The sequence below is a fragment of the Schistocerca gregaria genome, unplaced genomic scaffold, assembly GCF_023897955.1.
Source record: "Schistocerca gregaria isolate iqSchGreg1 unplaced genomic scaffold, iqSchGreg1.2 ptg001143l, whole genome shotgun sequence".
NCBI classification, from domain to species: domain Eukaryota; kingdom Metazoa; phylum Arthropoda; class Insecta; order Orthoptera; family Acrididae; genus Schistocerca; species Schistocerca gregaria.
Window position 1 is genome coordinate 57,501 of NW_026062475.1, and position 7,500 is coordinate 65,000.

At 54.6% G+C, this 7,500-nt stretch overlaps 3 non-coding genes across 3 annotated transcripts in view; all 3 read right to left on the reverse strand.

Moving 5' to 3' along the window:
- Positions 1-863, reverse strand: part of LOC126328883 (large subunit ribosomal RNA) — a 4,222-nt gene extending 3,359 nt beyond the window's left edge. Inside the window, exon 1 of the ribosomal RNA XR_007561997.1 lies at positions 1-863. This exon is cut by the window's left edge and continues 3,359 nt beyond it. This is a non-coding gene — a ribosomal RNA (large subunit ribosomal RNA).
- Positions 864-1,051: 188 nt separating this feature from the next.
- Positions 1,052-1,206, reverse strand: LOC126328873 (5.8S ribosomal RNA). Its single transcript, XR_007561987.1, has one exon. It is a non-coding gene; the product is annotated as a 5.8S ribosomal RNA (ribosomal RNA).
- Positions 1,207-1,574: 368 nt separating this feature from the next.
- Positions 1,575-3,467, reverse strand: LOC126328880 (small subunit ribosomal RNA). The gene has a single exon (XR_007561994.1). It is a non-coding gene; the product is annotated as a small subunit ribosomal RNA (ribosomal RNA).
- Positions 3,468-7,500: the final 4,033 nt, after the last annotated feature.

Sequence of the window (7,500 nt, forward strand, 5' to 3'; positions counted from 1 at the left end):
GCATCCCGAGCCAACAGCGGCGCGGGTCCGGGGCCGGGCCAGGTAGGTCCGTCATCCGGGAAGAACCGCGCGCGCTTGCCGGGAGCCCGAGCGCCCAAAGGGGCGAATCGACTCCTCCAGATATACCGCCGAGCAGCCAGCCAGGACACCGGGGCTCTGCCCAACAGACGCGAACCGAGGCCCGCGGAAGGACAGGCTGCGCACCCGGGCCGTAGGCCGGCACCCAGCGGGTCGCGACGTCCTACTAGGGGAGAAGTGCGGCCCACCGCACACCGGAACGGCCCCACCCCGCGGCGAGTGGAAAGGCAACCGGACACGACCCCGCCGCGGATTGCTCCGCGCGGGCGGCCGGCCCCATCTGCCGAGGGCGGGGGCCAGTGGCCGGATGGGCGTGAATCTCACCCGTTCGACCTTTCGGACTTCTCACGTTTACCCCAGAACGGTTTCACGTACTTTTGAACTCTCTCTTCAAAGTTCTTTTCAACTTTCCCTCACGGTACTTGTTCGCTATCGGTCTCGTGGTCATATTTAGTCTCAGATGGAGTTTACCACCCACTTGGAGCTGCACTCTCAAGCAACCCGACTCGAAGGAGAGGTCCCGCCGACGCTCGCACCGGCCGCTACGGGCCTGGCACCCTCTACGGGCCGTGGCCTCATTCAAGTTGGACTTGGGCTCGGCGCGAGGCGTCGGGGTAGTGGACCCTCCCAAACACCACATGCCACGACAGGCGGCAGCCTGCGGGGTTCGGTGCTGGACTCTTCCCTGTTCGCTCGCCGCTACTGGGGGAATCCTTGTTAGTTTCTTTTCCTCCGCTTAGTAATATGCTTAAATTCAGCGGGTAGTCTCGCCTGCTCTGAGGTCGTTGTACGAGGTGTCGCACGCCACACCGCCAGCCGGCTGTGCACGCTACCGAGAAAGTACCGGTATGCGAACCGCCAGGCGACGGGCGCGCATCGCACGTTTAAGGAGACGCGGCCGGCCACACAGGCGACCACGACACTCCCACGTCTCCGAAGCGGGACAAACGCCGCGCGCTTCAGTATACGTAGCCGACCCTCAGCCAGACGTGGCCCGGGAACGGAATCCATGGACCGCAATGTGCGTTCGAAACGTCGATGTTCATGTGTCCTGCAGTTCACATGTCGACGCGCAATTTGCTGCGTTCTTCATCGACCCACGAGCCGAGTGATCCACCGTCCTGGGTGATCTTTTCCTTTTCAGTCTCCCACTGTCTCTTTCAAGACAGTAGCATTTGCGGGACTGAGGCGTCTGACGGCCCCTGTTCCACTATTTTTTTTTGTGTCCAACGGCCTCACAGCCGATGGGCGTCGTACGGCTCCACACCGGAGCGGACAGGCACTCGGGCGAACGTCATTCAAAACCGGCGCCAGGCGCCAGGTACCGCAGGCCAGCCGCTCCAGAGCTTCAGCGCTCGTACCACACAACAACAACACTTCCGCTAGTTTTGAGAGGCACGCGTGGTTCCGCACGCGGCGCACGGCCACTGCCGTACAGGTAGCGTGTTGCGCGACACGACACGACACGCACATCGAAAGACATGCAGTCTAGTCGGTAATGATCCTTCCGCAGGTTCACCTACGGAAACCTTGTTACGACTTTTACTTCCTCTAAATGATCAAGTTTGGTCATCTTTCCGGTAGCATCGGCAACGACAGAGTCGATGCCGCGTACCAGTCCGAAGACCTCACTAAATCATTCAATCGGTAGTAGCGACGGGCGGTGTGTACAAAGGGCAGGGACGTAATCAACGCGAGCTTATGACTCGCGCTTACTGGGAATTCCTCGTTCATGGGGAACAATTGCAAGCCCCAATCCCTAGCACGAAGGAGGTTCAGCGGGTTACCCCGACCTTTCGGCCTAGGAAGACACGCTGATTCCTTCAGCGTAGCGCGCGTGCGGCCCAGAACATCTAAGGGCATCACAGACCTGTTATTGCTCAATCTCGTGCGGCTAGAAGCCGCCTGTCCCTCTAAGAAGAAAAGTAATCGCTGACAGCACGAAGGATGTCACGCGACTAGTTAGCAGGCTAGAGTCTCGTTCGTTATCGGAATTAACCAGACAAATCGCTCCACCAACTAAGAACGGCCATGCACCACCACCCACCGAATCAAGAAAGAGCTATCAATCTGTCAATCCTTCCGGTGTCCGGGCCTGGTGAGGTTTCCCGTGTTGAGTCAAATTAAGCCGCAGGCTCCACTCCTGGTGGTGCCCTTCCGTCAATTCCTTTAAGTTTCAGCTTTGCAACCATACTTCCCCCGGAACCCAAAAGCTTTGGTTTCCCGGAGGCTGCCCGCCGAGTCATCGGAGGAACTGCGGCGGATCGCTGGCTGGCATCGTTTATGGTTAGAACTAGGGCGGTATCTGATCGCCTTCGAACCTCTAACTTTCGTTCTTGATTAATGAAAACATACTTGGCAAATGCTTTCGCTTCTGTTCGTCTTGCGACGATCCAAGAATTTCACCTCTAACGTCGCAATACGAATGCCCCCGCCTGTCCCTATTAATCATTACCTCGGGTTCCGAAAACCAACAAAATAGAACCGAGGTCCTATTCCATTATTCCATGCACACAGTATTCAGGCGGGCTTGCCTGCTTTAAGCACTCTAATTTGTTCAAAGTAAACGTGCCGGCCCACCGAGACACTCAACAAAGAGCACCCTGGTAGGATTTAAACGGGGTCCGCCTCGGGACGCGAAAGCACCCCTTCGGCTCGCCCCACCGGCAGGACGTCCCACGATACATGCCAGTTAAACACCGACGGGCGGTGAACCAACAGCGTGGGACACAAATCCAACTACGAGCTTTTTAACCGCAACAACTTTAATATACGCTATTGGAGCTGGAATTACCGCGGCTGCTGGCACCAGACTTGCCCTCCAATAGATACTCGTTAAAGGATTTAAAGTGTACTCATTCCGATTACGGGGCCTCGGATGAGTCCCGTATCGTTATTTTTCGTCACTACCTCCCCGTGCCGGGAGTGGGTAATTTGCGCGCCTGCTGCCTTCCTTGGATGTGGTAGCCGTTTCTCAGGCTCCCTCTCCGGAATCGAACCCTGATTCCCCGTTACCCGTTACAACCATGGTAGGCGCAGAACCTACCATCGACAGTTGATAAGGCAGACATTTGAAAGATGCGTCGCCGGTACGAGGACCGTGCGATCAGCCCAAAGTTATTCAGAGTCACCAAGGCAAACGGACCAGACAAGCCAATCCGATTGGTTTTGATCTAATAAAAGCGTCCCTTCCATCTCTGGTCGGGACTCTGTTTGCATGTATTAGCTCTAGAATTACCACAGTTATCCAAGTAACGTGGGTACGATCTAAGGAACCATAACTGATTTAATGAGCCATTCGCGGTTTCACCTTAATGCGGCTTGTACTGAGACATGCATGGCTTAATCTTTGAGACAAGCATATGACTACTGGCAGGATCAACCAGGGAGCTGCGTCAACTAGAGCTGAGCAGCCGGCCGCCCGGGAGTGTGTCCCGGGGGCCCGCGCGAACACGCAAGCGTCCGCTCAATTATTCTGCAAACAGGAGGAGGCCGAGCTCCCCTGCACGATACACCTCGAAACCCTCTCAGGTCCCGGCGGCGCGCAGCGCCGTCCTAGGTACTTGGTCGGTTTCGAGAGAGGCGCAATCGCCCGGAGTTAGGCGAGTAGACGGTTTTAGTGCGAACACCCTTGCTCCCAACTGAGCTTGCCGCTGCCGACAGAGGCCCGGGAGCGTGCTGTCGTGGCATTGCCGGCGGGAGACAACACGCGCCACCTATGGTGACCGGCAGCTCCAACGCCAGCGCCACACAAGGGCAAAGCCCCACTTGGGTGCAGAAGCGAACTCTCCCAGCACAGCGCACGCGCCAACACGTCCGCACAACTGCGATACAAACCACCTGCGAGAACCGCTGGGGCGACCGAGCAGCAGACGGCGTCGCGGCGCCGAGTGCCAGGCGGCGGCGCATCCTCAACGCACACAGTCCTCAATCAGACCAGCACACTGCAGATGTCCACCGCGCTTCGCACCGGGCTCGGCTGAACCAACTTTGGCCGCCAGGCGCCGCGTGCAGGGTGCGCCGCAGCGTAGCTGCGCCGCCTGCCGAGCCCGTCGGCTGGCGCTCCTGCCACTCGGCGCCCCCCACCAGCCGCCTGTTGCGCGTGCGCCCACGCAGCGCGCGGCCAACACGCCGGGCGGCCCCCCTTCACTGGCCGGGAACAGTCCCACCAAGCCACCGCCGCGTATCGCTTCATACCCACATGGGGCCTAGTCACGTGTGTGGATGTGGCGGGTACCGCTGAAACAACCGGTTAATAGCTGTACCGATCGTCGCCATCACAGATTCACCTCCAGCGTGAACAACCGCTCAACAACGGATTTCCAGTTCATTTGCGTATCTTGGGCAGTAAACGTAGATGTCCACCTACATTTGCGAATTCAACAATTCTTGCATGCCAGGATGTCATGTGTCACGACACGCTACATCAGACCACATACACACTGCGACATGTGCAGAAGAGAACACGTGGAAGGTGGCCCGCGCACGTATGCGATGTCCCTTCCGCGATCCACTGTCAACCGGCATCTGCGGCATGTCCCAGATATGGAACGCGGTCCACCAGGGTAGCACTTTGTGTGAGGCAATACGACAAAGTCGGAATACACGCGTCACTACATCACACGGCTCACGCTGACCTGACCTGACTCACCGCACCACCACCCCCAGCGACCCAGGGTGACATACAATGCGTTCGTACGTTCCTCCCACACGCCTCTACGGCGTACCACAGTGCAACCTAGCTGTTATTGGGAGACGAGACAAGTAGCATCGAGCACAACATATGGAAATTGAGATTCGACACCGTTGGGCACAGCCAGCGTACGGTCACACGTATCACACTACTTCACTCTGTACGTAACTACCGATGATCGGTACAGCGTGTGGGTTACGCGTACGACATCAGCGGACAATGGACACAGACCATACCACGACGTACACTGAGGGCGTCGACATCTGAACGCAACTGAACAGCTGCGAGGCTCATTTAACACTCAAACGCCAGACCGACCAGCTTGAGAGGACGGAGACACAAAGAGAGGGGCAGAGGGGGGGGGGGGGCGATATAGTCCTATTGCAGTACAATTGACAGTGGATAGCGGGAATATGTGGAAAGTAAGCAACACTCGCAAGACATCTACATGAGGATAACAACGACACCAGAGATTCCGAGCAGTGAACTATGTTAGGCAAAGGGACAACGTGGGTTAGGTTAAGGGACAACGTGGGTTAGGTTAAGGGACAACGTGGGTTAGGTTAAGGGACAACGTGGGTTAGGTTAAGGGACAACGTGGGTTAGGTTAAGGGACAACGTGGGTTAGGTTAAGGGACAACGTGGGTTAGGTTAAGGGACAACGTGGGTTAGGTTAAGGGACAACGTGGGTTAGGTTAAGGGACAACGTGGGTTAGGTTAAGGGACAACGTGGGTTAGGTTAAGGGACAACGTGGGTTAGGTTAAGGGACAACGTGGGTTAGGTTAAGGGACAACGTGGGTTAGGTTAAGGGACAACGTGGGTTAGGTTAAGGGACAACGTGGGTTAGGTTAAGGGACAAATTGAGTTAGGTTAAGGGACAAATTGAGTTAGGTTAAGGGACAAATTGAGTTAGGTTAAGGGACAAATTGAGTTAGGTTAAGGGACAAATTGAGTTAGGTTAAGGGACAAATTGAGTTAGGTTAAGGGACAAATTGAGTTAGGTTAAGGGACAAATTGAGTTAGGTTAAGGGACAAATTGAGTTAGGTTAAGGGACAACGTGGGTTAGGTTAAGGGACAAATTGAGTTAGGTTAAGGGACAAATTGAGTTAGGTTAAGGGACAAATTGAGTTAGGTTAAGGGACAAATTGAGTTAGGTTAAGGGACAAATTGAGTTAGGTTAAGGGACAAATTGAGTTAGGTTAAGGGACAAATTGAGTTAGGTTAAGGGACAAATTGAGTTAGGTTAAGGGACAAATTGAGTTAGGTTAAGGGACAAATTGAGTTAGGTTAAGGGACAAATTGAGTTAGGTTAAGGGACAAATTGAGTTAGGTTAAGGGACAAATTGAGTTAGGTTAAGGGATAATCTGGTACAACCACAGTTAGGTTAAGCGATAATCTGGTACAGCCACAGTTAGGTTAAGCGATAATCTGGTACAGCCACAGTTAGGTTAAGCGATAATCTGGTACAGCCACAGTTAGGTTAAGCGATAATCTGGTACAGCCACAGTTAGGTTAAGCGATAATCTGGTACAGCCACAGTTAGGTTAAGCGATAATCTGGTACAGCCACAGTTAGGTTAAGCGATAATCTGGTACAGCCACAGTTAGGTTAAGCGATAATCTGGTACAGCCACAGTTAGGTTAAGCGATAATCTGGTACAGCCACAGTTAGGTTAAGCGATAATCTGGTAAAACCACAGTTAGGTTAAGCGATAAAGTTGGTTAAATTTGGTATTGTGTGGGAAGGGGGCAGAGAGGGGGGGGGGTGGATAGTGGTGGCAGTACGCGGATGCCTGAGTCACCGTCAGATACGTCACGTCGGTTCGATGCTTGTAGCAAGAGGCTGGCGGGTCTGTGTCTCTCACTTCTGCAATTTTTCATGTGGTATAACACGAGGGCGGGTGGTGATATTTGGTGCCCCTCTGTGTAGGATGTGTGTTGGTGGTGTTGGTTTATCTGAGCAATGGTAGTTGTCGGAGGAGTGTGGTATTGTGCTTTTATAGGTGGACCTACTGGTCTGGTTATCATAGTGTCGACGGTGCAATGTGGCAGAGAGGGTGCACTCGACATTGTCGCATTCCAGATGTTTACGTATTGTGTGTCTCCGTTGCAGGCCGAGAGTAGTGCATGTTCGAGTGTCTGGCTGACGTGCGATTCACGTTGTGTGCCCAGTCTTACAGCACGTATAGGGACATTCGCATAAATCATCTATATGTGGCCTTGCATCATTTACTAAGCAGTGCCGTGAGACGACCGAACTATTAGGAAAGTACTGATGTACCGCATAATGTTTACCTTCCACCACACGGCGAGTATCGACTGTGCCCAGCGTTGCCACCGCAGGCAGCGGTCACCGTCACCATTGTGCGGCGGAACGGAACATCTATATCCTCAGAGGAGCACTCTTTGCCGCCGGGCGTCAGGTCTCGCGGCCTGCCGGCCAGCGCCCATGACGAACTTACTGCATGTATAGGGACAGCGGGAATTTGGCATACTTGATATAACTCTTCATGAGACGCAAGATATAGGGGTGGATTGCAACTTACGACTGCGAGAAAAGTCCGCCGTTCATCCGCCGGAGTTGCGATTTCGGCGGGGCACGTACGGTCGCGGGTGGAGCACTTGGTGCGGCGTACGCACCCGGGTTGCGGCTCCTGCGCTGGAGGGGGGTGCAGGTTTTGTGTGGGTGGGCTCGGCAAATGAGCACTGTGGGCCCCATACATGGCT